The 12,819-nt window shown below is 46.2% G+C and overlaps 1 protein-coding gene and 2 non-coding genes across 4 annotated transcripts in view; 1 reads left to right on the top strand and 2 right to left on the bottom strand.

The window, feature by feature from the left end:
• Positions 1 to 12,819, top strand: part of LOC140422014 (uncharacterized) — a 332,008-nt gene that overhangs the window by 62,316 nt on the left and 256,873 nt on the right. The window lies entirely within an intron of this gene.
• trnae-cuc (transfer RNA glutamic acid (anticodon CUC)) lies at positions 1,767 to 1,838 on the bottom strand. The gene has a single exon. It is a non-coding gene; the product is annotated as a tRNA-Glu (tRNA).
• trnae-uuc (transfer RNA glutamic acid (anticodon UUC)) lies at positions 5,568 to 5,639 on the bottom strand. The gene has a single exon. It is a non-coding gene; the product is annotated as a tRNA-Glu (tRNA).

Raw genomic sequence — 12,819 nt, 5'->3', positions numbered from 1 at the left:
AGTAGTCCGATGTTGTCCTGTTCGCCTCCGGGGCCTGATACAATAGCCTAACCCAGTCGATGAACCCCGCCCTGAACCCGAACCATCCTAGTACCTCCCACAGAAAATCCCACTCGACCCGGTCAAAAGCCTTTTCAGCATCCATGGCTACCACTATCTCTACCTCCCTACTCTCCGGGGGCATCATAATCACGTGAGCAGCCTTCTTATGTTGGCCACCAGCTGCCTCCCCTTTACAAACCCGGTTTGGTCCTCCACAGTTACATCCGGTACACAGTCCTCAACTCTGGTCACCAAAATGTTGGCCAGTAGCTTGGCATCTACGTTAATCAAAGAGATCGGCCTGTATGACCCACAGGCCTCCGTGTCCTTATCCCGTTTCAGAATGAGTGAGATGGTGGCCTGCGACATCGTTGGGGGTAAACTCCCTCTGTCTGTGCCTTGTTAAAGACCCTGACCAGCACCGGCCCCACTATCCCAGCAAATTTTTTGTAAAACTCCTCCGGATACCCGCCCGGTCCCGGAGCTTTACCCAATTGCATGACCTTCTGGCCCCCAATACCTCTTCGATCCTGACCAGGGCCCCCAGTCCGTCCACCAACATCTCCCCACTCTTGGGAAGGTCAGTCCGTCCAGGAATCGCCTCATTCCCCCAGGTGGTTCCGAAGTGTACAGGTTCCTACAAAAGTCCCTAAAGACCTTGTTCAGCCCTGCTGGAACACCCACTAGATTACCTACCCCATCCACTACCCTCCCTATTTCCCTAGCCGCTTCCCTCTTCCTCAGTTGCTGTGCAAGCATTCTACTGGCCTTCTCCCCATGCTCATAAATCACCGTTACCTTTCTAAGCTGCTCTACAGCCTTGCCTGTAGTCAGCACCCCAAATTCGGCCTGCAGCCTCTGTCGTTTCCTGAGTAACTCTGGCCTCGGGGATTCCGCGTAACTCCTGTCCGTCCGTAGAATTTCCTTAATGAGTCGGTCCGTCTCAGCCCTATCTGTCCTGTCCCTGTACACCCGGGTTGAAATCAGCTCCCCTCTCACCACTACCTTCAGTGCCTCCCGCTGCTGAGACTTCTCCAGTATTGTTCACCTGCAGGTAATTCTGCATGCATTTCACCAGCTTCTCATACACCGCCTCGTCCGCAAATAGTCCAACTTCCAGCCTCCATGGTGGGTGCTGAAAGCTGTCCTTACAAAACTGCTGGTCTACCCAGTGCGGAGCATGGTCCGATCTGGCAATTGCCGAATATTCTGCCCCCACCATTCCGGCCAGCAGGTCCAGACTCACAACAAAGTAGTCAATTCGTGAGTACACCTTGTGGACGTGGGAGGAGTACGAGAACTCCCTCGCTGCCGGCCGGCTAAATCTCCACGTATCTGCTCCCCCCGTTTCCTTTGAGCTTCTTTAAGTGTATTCAGATCCTGTGACCTCAATGGACTGAATAATTTCAGTTAAATGTTTTCTTGTCATCACGTTGGAGATTTGCACCGAGATCGGGGAGATATTTCTGTCTGTGAGAGCAATAACATCTGGCCCAATACCACGCAGATTTGCGCTTGCGTCAACATCTCTCTTACTTGCATTGCAGCCAATCACTGACCGTTTCTTCCTGCCTCTGTATTTGTTCTCATCCTGCTGCACTTGTGACTTTTTCAGCTCTGATGTGAAACGACAAATCTCACTTAACTGATTCTGGCAGAGCTCTTTTCTGTGAAATTGCGATTCAGCTTCGTTGAACGGTTTGGTGGACAACAATAAAGCATCATTCCCTGACCGGGAATCGAACCCGGGCCGCGGCGGTGAGAGCGCCGAATCCTAACCACTAGACCACCAGGGAAACTGACAATCAGGGTTTTAACCCGTCTGACAGTATATCATTCGCCTTTCATTCTTATTTCCCAGTTTTAATTAGAAAATTTACAAAATTACATGTTTTGAATGAACAGAAGTGACATCTTAAGCTAATCACAACACCGATTGTTGTTCGCTGGAACATGAAATCGACAGTGAGGTGAAATAGCCCAACAAGCTGCTCATGTGTAACTTCCAATTTCCAAAACCCACCAACTTGATCACTGTGGCTCCTGTGAAACTTACAACACAACATCCGGCAGACATTCATCAGTAAATAGAAATAACTCATTTCAATTGTTAAAAACATTTTTTGTCGCAATTAGGTTTTGATCAAAATTTGAAGTTTCCAGTTTATGTTGATCTTTTTCTGAAGTGAAACTATCACGTTTGCTGAACATAAACAAACTCCCCTGTTTCAGACTGGGCATAAACAATACAACTTACTCATCTGTAATTATGAGGCAAAGCTTCCTCGTTCCGATCTGTTGTTAAACATTAACACAACACGTCATCTCACAGCCTTGTGACATTTACACTTTTGGAATGTGTTTCTTTCTTCCCCGGCTCCACAGTGGGCGAGAGAGGGACAAGCAGCAGGATTTTACCCTAATTCTCCATTCACCCGCTGCCAGCAGAACGCGGGGACTGCAGCTTCAATCAGCGGCTAACTGCCCATCCCGGGGACACTCCAACCAGGAGCAAAGCTCCCAATACACCGAGCACAGGCTCAGAAACATGCAGGTAGATTATACCCCGCTCACTTAACCTCCGAGCAGCATTTACACAATCCCTCAGTGAGTATCATTTCCTTTGAGCTTCTTCTGTTGTATTCAGCTCCTGTGACCTCAATGGACTGAATAATTTCAGTTCGAAGTTTTCTTGTCATCACGCCCGAGATTCGGACCCTGATTGGGGGGGGGGGGGGGGGGGGGGCGATCGATTACTGTGTCTGTGTGAGCATCAAAATCTGGCCCAATACCACTCAAATTTTCGCTTGCTTCATAATCTCTCTCACTTTGCAGCCAATCACTGTCCGTTTCTTCCTGCCCCTGTCTTTGTTCTCCACCTGCTGCACTTGTGACTTTTTCAGCTCTGATGTGAAACAACAAATGTCACTGAACTGATTCTGGCAGAGCTCTTTTCTGTGAAACTGCGATTCAGCTTCATTGAACATTTTGCTGGACAACAATAATTCATCATTCCCTGACCGGGAATCGAGCGCCGAATCCTAACCACTAGACCACCAGGGAAACTAACGATAAAAGTTGTAACCCGGGTTGACAGTATATTACTCGCCTTTTATTTTGATTTCCGAGTTTTCATTAGAAGTATACAAAATTACATGTTTAAAATGAACACAAGTGACATCTTCAGCCAATCACAACACCGATTGTTGTTCGATGTAACATGAAATCGACAGTGAGGTGAAATAGTCCCAAAAGCTGCTCATGTGTAACTTCCAATTTCCTAAACCAACATACCTTATCACGGTGGCTCCTGTGAAACTGACAACACGTCATCCGGCGGACATTCATTCGTCATTTCAAATAACTCATTTTACTTTTTGAAAACATAGTTAACATAATCCTTTTCGCAATTAAGTTTTGATCAAAATTAGAATCGTTTCCAATTTTTGATGTTCTTATTCTGAACTGGAACTATCACACGTTTGCGGAAAAAACACAAACTCTCCTGTTTCACACTGGGCAGGAATATTAAAAAGTACTCATCTGTAACTATGAGGAAAGCTTCCTGGTTCCGATATGTTGTTAAACATTAACACAACACGTCATCTCACAGCCATGTGACATTTACACTTCCACAAGTTTTGAATGAGATTCTTTCTTCCCCGGCTCCACAGTGGGTGAGAGAGGGACAAGCAGCAGGATTTTACCCGAACGCGGGGACTGCAGCTTCAATCAGCGGGTTACTGCCCATCCCGGGGACACTCCAACCAGGAGCAAAGCTCCCAATACACCGAGCACAGGCTCAGAAACATGCAGGTAGATTATACCCCGCTCACTTAACCTCCGAGCAGCATTTACACAATCCCTCAGTCAGTATCATTTCCTTTGAGCTTCTTCTGTTGTATTCAGCTCCTGTGACCTCAATGGACTGAATAATTTGAGTTCGAAGTTTTCTTGTCATCACGCCCGAGATTCGGACCCTGATTGGGGGGGGGGGGGGGGGGGGGTGGCGCGGGGGCGATTACTGTGTCTGTGTGAGCATCAAAATCTGGCCCAATACCACTCAAATTTTCGCTTGCTTCATCATCTCTCTCACTTTGCAGCCAATCACTGTCCATTTCTTCCTGCCCCTGTCTTTGTTCTCCACCTGCTGCACTTGTGACTTTTTCAGCTCTGATGTGAAACAACAAATGTCACTGAACTGATTCTGGCAGAGCTCTTTTCTGTGAAACTGCGATTCAGCTTCATTGAACATTTTGCTGGACAACAATAATTCATCATTCCCTGACCGCCGAATCCTAACCACTAGACCACCAGGGAAACTAACGATAAAAGTTGTAACCCGGGTTGACAGTATATTACTCGCCTTTTATTTTGATTTCCGAGTTTTCATTAGAAGTATACAAAATTACATGTTTAAAATGAACACAAGTGACATCTTCAGCCAATCACAACACCGATTGTTGTTCGATGTAACATGAAATCGACAGTGAGGTGAAATAGTCCCAAAAGCTGCTCATGTGTAACTTCCAATTTCCTAAACCAACATACCTTATCACTGTGGCTCCTGTGAAACTGACAACACGTCATCCGGCGGACATTCATTCGTCATTTCAAATAACTCATTTTACTTTTTGAAAACATAGTTAACATAATCCTTTTCGCAATTAAGTTTTGATCAAAATTAGAATCGTTTCCAATTTTTGATGTTCTTATTCTGAACTGGAACTATCACACGTTTGCGGAACAAACACAAACTCTCCTGTTTCACACTGGGCAGGAATATTAAAAAGTACTCATCTGTAACTATGAGGAAAGCTTCCTGGTTCCGATATGTTGTTAAACATTAACACAACACGTCATCTCACAGCCATGTGACATTTACACTTCCACAAGTTTTGAATGAGATTCTTTCTTCCCCGGCTCCACAGTGGGTGAGAGAGGGACAAGCAGCAGGATTTTACCCGAACGCGGGGACTGCAGCTTCAATCAGCGGGTTACTGCCCATCCCGGGGACACTCCAACCAGGAGCAAAGCTCCCAATACACCGAGCACAGGCTCAGAAGCATGCAGGTAGATTATACCCCGCTCACTTAACCTCCGAGCAGCATTTACACAATCCCTCAGTGAGTATCATTTCCTTTGAGCTTCTTCTGTTGTATTCAGCTCCTGTGACCTCAATGGACTGAATAATTTGAGTTCGAAGTTTTCTTGTCATCACGCCCGAGATTCGGACCCTGATTGGGGGTGGGGGGGTTGGCGCGATTACTGTGTCTGTGTGAGCATCAAAATCTGGCCCAATACCACTCAAATTTTCGCTTGCTTCATAATCTCTCTCACTTTGCAGCCAATCACTGTCCGTTTCTTCCTGCCCCTGTCTTTGTTCTCCACCTGCTGCACTTGTGACCTTTTTCAGCTCTGATGTCAAACAACAAATGTCACTGAACTGATTCTGGCAGAGCTCTTTTCTGTGAAACTGCTATTCAGCTTCATTGAACATTTTGCTGGGCAACAATAACTCATCATTCCCTGACCGGTAATCGAACCCGGGCCGCGGCGGTGAAAGCGCAGAATCCTAACCACTAGACCACCAGGGAAACTAACGGCAAAAGTTGTAACCCGGGTTGACGGTATATCACTCACCTTTTATTTGGATTTCCGAGTTTTCATTAGAAGTATACAAAATTACATGTTTAAAATGAACACAAGTGACATCTTCAGCCAATCACAACACCGATTGTTGTTCGCTGGAACATGAAATCGACAGTGAGGTGAAATAGCCCAACAAGTTGCTCATGTGTAACTTCCAATTTCCAAAACCCACCAACTTGATCACTGTGGCTCCTGTGAAACTTACAACACAACATCCGGCAGACATTCATCAGTAAATAGAAATAACTCATTTCAATTGTTAAAAACATTTTTTGTCGCAATTAAGTTTTGATCAAAATTTGAAGTTTCCAGTTTATGTTGATCTTTTTCTGAAGTGAAACTATCACGTTTGCTGAACATAAACAAACTCCCCTGTTTCAGACTGGGCATAAACAATACAACTTACTCATCTGTAATTATGAGGCAAAGCTTCCTCGTTCCGATCTGTTGTTAAACATTAACACACATAAACGTCATCTCACAGCCTTGTGACATTTACACTTTTGGAATGTGTTTCTTTCTTCCCCGGCTCCACAGTGGGCGAGAGAGGGACAAGCAGCAGGATTTTACCCTAATTCTCCATTCACCCGCTGCCAGCAGAACGCGGGGACTGCAGCTTCAATCAGCGGCTAACTGCCCATCCCGGGGACACTCCAACCAGGAGCAAAGCTCCCAATACACCGAGCACAGGCTCAGAAACATGCAGGTAGATTATACCCCGCTCACTTAACCTCCGAGCAGCATTTACACAATCCCTCAGTGAGTATCATTTCCTTTGAGCTTCTTCTGTTGTATTCAGCTCCTGTGACCCCAATGGACTGAATAATTTGAGTTCGAAGTTTTCTTGTCATCACGCCCGAGATTCGGACCCTGATTTGGGGGGGGGGGGGGGGGCGATCGATTACTGTGTCTGTGTGAGCATCAAAATCTGGCCCAATACCACTCAAATTTTCGCTTGCTTCATAATCTCTCTCACTTTGCAGCCAATCACTGTCCGTTTCTTCCTGCCCCTGTCTTTGTTCTCCACCTGCTGCACTTGTGACTTTTTCAGCTCTGATGTGAAACAACAAATGTCACTGAACTGATTCTGGCAGAGCTCTTTTCTGTGAAACTGCGATTCAGCTTCATTGAACATTTTGCTGGACAACAATAATTCATCATTCCCTGACCGGGAATCGAACCCAGCTCCGCGTCAACATTTCCCTCATTTTGCTGAATTCCAGTCGATTTGTCAAGCATGATTTTCCCTTTCATAAATCCATGCTGACTCTGCCCAATCCTGCCACTGTTTTCCAAGTGCTGTGCAATAATTTTGGGATTCTCAAATCCCTACAGTGCAGGAGGCCATTCACCGTATTTTATTACAATGAAATAAAGGTAACTACAAAGACATGAGGGAGGAGCTAGCCGGAGTTGATTGGAAAAGGAGCCTAGCAGGGCAGGTGTTTTGGGGGGTTATTAGGCAGGCACAACAGAAATTCATCCCAAGGAGCAGAATATATGCTAAGGGGAGGACAAGGCATCCATAGCTGATGAGGGATGTCAAGGACAGCATAAAAACGAAAGAAAAAGCTTATGAAGTGGCGAGCATTAGTGGGAAGCCAGAGGAATGGGAAGCCTTTAAAAGCGAGCAGAGGACAATTGTTGCTCATTTTAGCCTTAGTTTAATTGTTCTTGTTCTATCATCTTTGCTCTTGAGTCGCCAGATATCTTTCTGATACCGCCACGAGCTTCAAGTCCGAGTAATGATCAATAATCCAACACACCGCTTAGTAAGAGTTAAATCAACGCACATTTATTATATACAGTAAATACTTATACGTTAATTCTACTTCTAAGCTACTTCCTACAACTAACAGGCCAATACTTAACTTTGGGAATGGTCCACCAGGTCAGGGAAACGAATGGCCTTTCGTATGGGTTCTGAGCCTGCGGGATTCAAAGCTGGTACAGGTCGATAGCCAGGAGCGCCTATCTCGTAGCGAGCATTGAAGTAAGACTTACCATTTTAGCAGCTGTTGCAGAAGGTCAGCAGAAGGGTCTCGAAGGCTGGAGAGAGAAGAAGGGTGCAGAGAGATCGATTTGAACTTGGACTCTATTCTTATAGTCCCCAGAGGCTTCCCACCTTTCGGGGCGGACCCTGTACCTGGTTCCAAGTGATTAGACTTTGTCCCAATCACTTGGTTCGATGTTCTCCAATGCTGGAGCGATTCCTTGATCAATGGGCGGTTTTGGGGTGGTCGTTCACCTCTCTTTGTGTAGGCTCCTGCTGGCGCCGAAAAGTCTGGGTTGGCTTTGTGTCTAATTTGTTGCACATTGTTCCCGGGGATGGCTAATTCATATTCAGATGGCTGGTGTGTTGTTATGCTGATGGCTGCAGGTATCGATTCTGTCTGGCCTCCCCAGAGGCGAATACACAGTTTTACCTGCAGCTGTTTGTTTTAGTCCTGTTGGCTGATTTTCCCATCAGCCTCTTCCGTTTGCCATTTTAAATCGGGGTTTGGCCATTCTAATCGGGAGTTAGCCATTTTAACTGGCTACATTTCCTCCTTGTGATCCTAACGCGAAGCGTGAAGGATCACATCATTATGTTACTTTCCATTCCCTGACCCGGGGGGGGGGGGGGGGGGGGGGACACTTCCTTCATGGCCTCTGCACTGACCATATCTATGCACAAAATTTTTTAACTAACAATTCTAAGGGCGCTATGTCAGACAGGGACATGCATTACAAAACAACAAACTTGGAACCTCTAACTTATCCTTAATATACTACACTCGCTTAAACATTCCATTATCCTACCTTCCTCAATCATACAACAAAATCATAGCATTTCAGACAGTCTTTCCTGGCTTGGCAGTCAAGCTCAGGATCGTACAATTTTTGCTCATGAAAAAGTTTTTCACATCTCTTTATTTACAACAACAATAAACGCAAGTGAATGCACTTTATTATTTTATAATAGATCGCGGGGGTCGGGGGTCTGGTCGTAACTGAACATAAGGGATCTGATCCTATATACCGGGGTTCGAGCGCGGTAGGTTATCCTTCTTTATTTTCGTAGACGCATAGTCTGCACTACACAGCAGAGTATCACCAACGCTAATAGTGTTTCGATCACAAAGGACAGGGAGTACCAGGTTATGAACCTGGCACACCAAGAAGATGTAGTGTCACTGGTGACTGGGCTCTGGGTACTGCGGGGCAATGAAACATTAAAGGCTGGGGGGTTTGAAGTCATGGGGTTCGCGGTCACGCGCAACCAAATGTCCAATAACATTATGTTGATCCATATGAAGGAAGTCCTCATGGCTGATCTCTTTCCTTTTCTTTCTTTGTTTTCTCCGATCCTGGAGCTTCTGTAGAAACAAGCATAGTGTCTGTAACTATCTTTGTTTAATATCTGGTATGCTAGTGTGTCTGTCCTTTTGTGCCAATTATTCCCTTTATAATTGGTCACTATGTGTGACTCCCTCATTTAAAAAAAAAACAAATTTTAGGAGAAGACACACTTCCCAATGATGAACCAGTGCTGATTTAGCATCCAAATGTTCCAGGATGTAAATAGCAGGTGGCTGGCAACCTAAAGGTTACCTAAACAAACAAAACCCTTTGAACTGAAAAATGCCAAAATGAGGTGCGTATGGGCCGCGACGGGTACGATTTGGATGGAGTCCCCGGGTAGGATGGCTACCAATGCCGTATCTCTCCTACCCGAGCGTAGTTGACCAGCGGGGGGTTTCCAGGCAGGGCGGGTCTCAAGCCGTTTCTCCACTGCCTGAGCAACCACAAGAACGGGCAAAAATGTAGTCATCGTGGTGGGGCTGCCGTAGTGGTTCTATCCTTCGAACCAGAAGGGCAGTTACGATCGGGCATCTGGTACACGAACAAGTGTCTGCAGACAAGCTAGTTCCTCTGAACAAGTGTCTGGCAATGGTGGGTCTCTGTGGGTAAGTCCTCAGAGGTTTCAGGTGGATTGGCGTCTGGCAATGGTTAGTCTCTGAAGGCAAGTTCTCAGAGGCTTCGGCCAAATAGGCGTGTGGCAGTGAGAAAAATTCTCCTGTCGGACATACAACATTGAACAAACTTACAAACACCATAAACATTCTGCAGGTTCCATCAGAAAGGACAACACTTCTCCCAAGCGGTTCCTTTGAAACATCATCTGGGCACCTCAGTTCTCGGTTGCGAACAGGGTCGCAAAGGGGTTGGCGGTTTGGGAGTCAGACCCAAGGTCGTCCTCTTCTCCCGGGTGCCAAACTCTGGAGTGGATTAGGGCTGAAAGGGCTGCAAGGTGTGAGGTAGGGTCACTCTCGTCGTTGCGGACGAGTCGGTATGAGTTGTCTCGGTGCCACTAATTGGTGTCTAGTTGTGTGGGGACAAAAGCGGGGTCATCAGTGTGGTTCGGTGGTGGGACTTGTTCAGGAAAGTGATCAGGAAGGGATCACTTGGATCGAAGTCGGAGTCGCTAGTTGTGGGTCCTGGTGCATGGGGATAGTAGGGAGGCGTGCTGTGGCTATCGTCCAAGCCACAGTCGCTGTCTCTGCTGCTGCAGTCTGTGGGCGTTCCGGGGCGGAGTGTATATTTCGGGGATGGAGTCGAGGTCGAGTCGTGGCTGGGCTGGTCGTGGTGGGGGTTGGTAGGGTTATGTTGGCTGTGGGCGGGGTGTGGTGTGCTGCGTCAAGCATGACGTGGTGTGCGTGGTTCGACTGTGTTCCATAAGCCTTCAGCTGGTTTATATGAAACCATGCAGTCTTACCATTGGGGTACTTTATTTTGTAAACGGAAGGGCTTACTTTATCCGCAATGTAATACGGACCCGAGTATTTTGGTGACAAGAATGTGCTGGGGATATATACAGAAAGCATCACTTGCTGTCAGATACTATACTCAGTCGCATGCACTGTCTTGTCGAAATAAGCCTTGCTCTGTTTCTTCTTGGTGCCCAATTTTACTGTGGTTGCTAGCTGAGCCGTTTTAACATTTGCAACTAATTGCTCCACGGCTTTCTCGTGTGTGAGGGCCGTCATTTCGGGGCTGGTCAGGTCCAAACCTAACAAATATTCTGTGCCTTGCATGGGGCGTCCGGTCAGGAGGGTGTGTGGTGTGTAACCTCTGGAGGTAGAAATAGTGTTACGCAAAAACATCAGCACAAAAGGGAGGACTGAGTCCCAAGTGCTGTTGTTCTGCTGGACCATTTTTCTGAGGGTGGTTTTTAGGGTCCGATTCATGCACTCCACGATACCACGTGGGTGGTATGCTATGTGGAATTTTTGGGTGATGCCAAATATCATGAGGACGTTCTGCATGACACGTCCCGTAAAATGGGAACCTTGGTCGGATTCATAAGAATTAGGAACAGGAGTAGGCCATCTGGCCCCTCGAGCCTGCTCCGCCATTTGATGAGATCATGGCTGATCTTTGTGGACTCAGCTCCACTCTCTGGCCCGTACACCATCTTCCCGAATCCCTTTATTCTTTAAAAAGGCATCCATCTTTTTCTTAAAAATGTTTAAAGAAGGAGCCTCAACTGCTTCACTGGGCAAGGAATTCCAGAGATTCACAACCCTTTGGGTGAAGAAGTTCCTCCTACACTCCGTCCTAAATCTACTTCCCCTTATTTTGAGGCTATGCCCCCTAGTTCTGCTTTCCCCGACCAGTGGAAACAACCTGCCCGCATCTATCCTACCTATTCCCTTCATAATTTGCTCTGTCTCAATAAGATTCCCCCCCCCCCCCGCATCCTTCTTAACTCCAATGAGTACAGTCCCAGTCTACTCAACCTCTCGTCATAATCTAATCCCCTCAACTCTGGGATCAACCTAGTGAATCTCCTCTGCACTCCCTACAGTGCCAATATGTCCTTTCTCAGGTAAGGAGACCAAAACTGAACACAATACTCCAGATGCGGCCTCACCAACACCGTATACAATTGCAGCATAACCTCACTAGTCTTGAACTCCATCCCTCTAGCAATGAAAGACAAAACTCGATTAGCCTTCTTAATCACCTGTTGCACCTGCACACCAACTTTTTGCGACTCGTGCACCAGCACACCCAGGTCCCTCTGCACAGCAGCATGTTTTAACATCTTACCGTTTAAATAATAATCCATTCTGCTGTTATTCCTCCCAAAATGGATAGCCTCACACTTGGCAACATTGAATTCCATCTGCCAGACCCTAGCCCATTCACCTAACTTATCCAAATCCTTCTGCAGACTTCCGGTATCCTCTGCACCTTTTGCTTTACCACTCATCTTAGTGTCGTCTGCAAACTTTGACACATTGTACTTGGTCCCCAACTCCAAATCGTCCATGTAAATTGTGAACAACTGCGGGCCCAACACTGATCCTTGAGGGACCCCACTAGTTACAGGTTGCCAACCAGAGAAACACCCATTTATCCCCACTCTCTGCTTTCTGTTAGTTAACCAATCCTCTACCCATGCTACCACTTTACCTCAATGCCATGCATCTTTAGTTTATGCAGCAACCTTTTGTGTGGCACCTTGTCAAAAGCTTTCTGGAAATCCAGATATACCACATCCATTGGCTCCCCGTTATCTACTGCACTGGTAACGGCCTCAAAAAATTCTACCAAATTAGTCAGACACGACCTACCCTTTGTGAACCCATGCTGCATCAGCTTTTGGGGATTTATTAATTTTTAATCCAATTACATTCTCCAGTACTACTTTTTCACTCATGCTCACAATTGTGAGAACCCCTTGGTGTTCTCATGTTTTGGGGAGAATTTCTGTATCTTCCTCCATGAAGACAGACACACATTGTTTAGTTTCTCTGCCATTTCCTTATTCCCCATTATAAACTCTCCTGTCTCTGTCTGGAATGGACACACATTGGTCTTTGCTAATCTTTTCCTTTTCACATTCCTATAGGAGCTTTTCCAGTTCTCCCCAGTTTGCTCTCATATTCTATTTTCTCTTTATCAGTTTCTTGATCCTCTTTTGCTAAATTCTAAAACTAGTTCCCAATCCTCAGGCTCACGACTATTTTTGCCACTTTATGAGCCTCTTCCTTGGATCTAATGGAATCTGTAACTTTTCTTGTTCGCTACGGTTGCACCACCATTCCTGTTGGAGTTTTGTTTCTTAAAGGAATC

This window comes from Scyliorhinus torazame, chromosome 5 (assembly GCF_047496885.1).
Source record: "Scyliorhinus torazame isolate Kashiwa2021f chromosome 5, sScyTor2.1, whole genome shotgun sequence".
In the NCBI taxonomy this organism is placed as follows: Eukaryota; Metazoa; Chordata; class Chondrichthyes; order Carcharhiniformes; family Scyliorhinidae; genus Scyliorhinus; species Scyliorhinus torazame.
The sequence above is the reverse complement of the archived record's forward strand: the minus strand, read 5'-3'. Positions and strand labels throughout refer to the sequence as shown.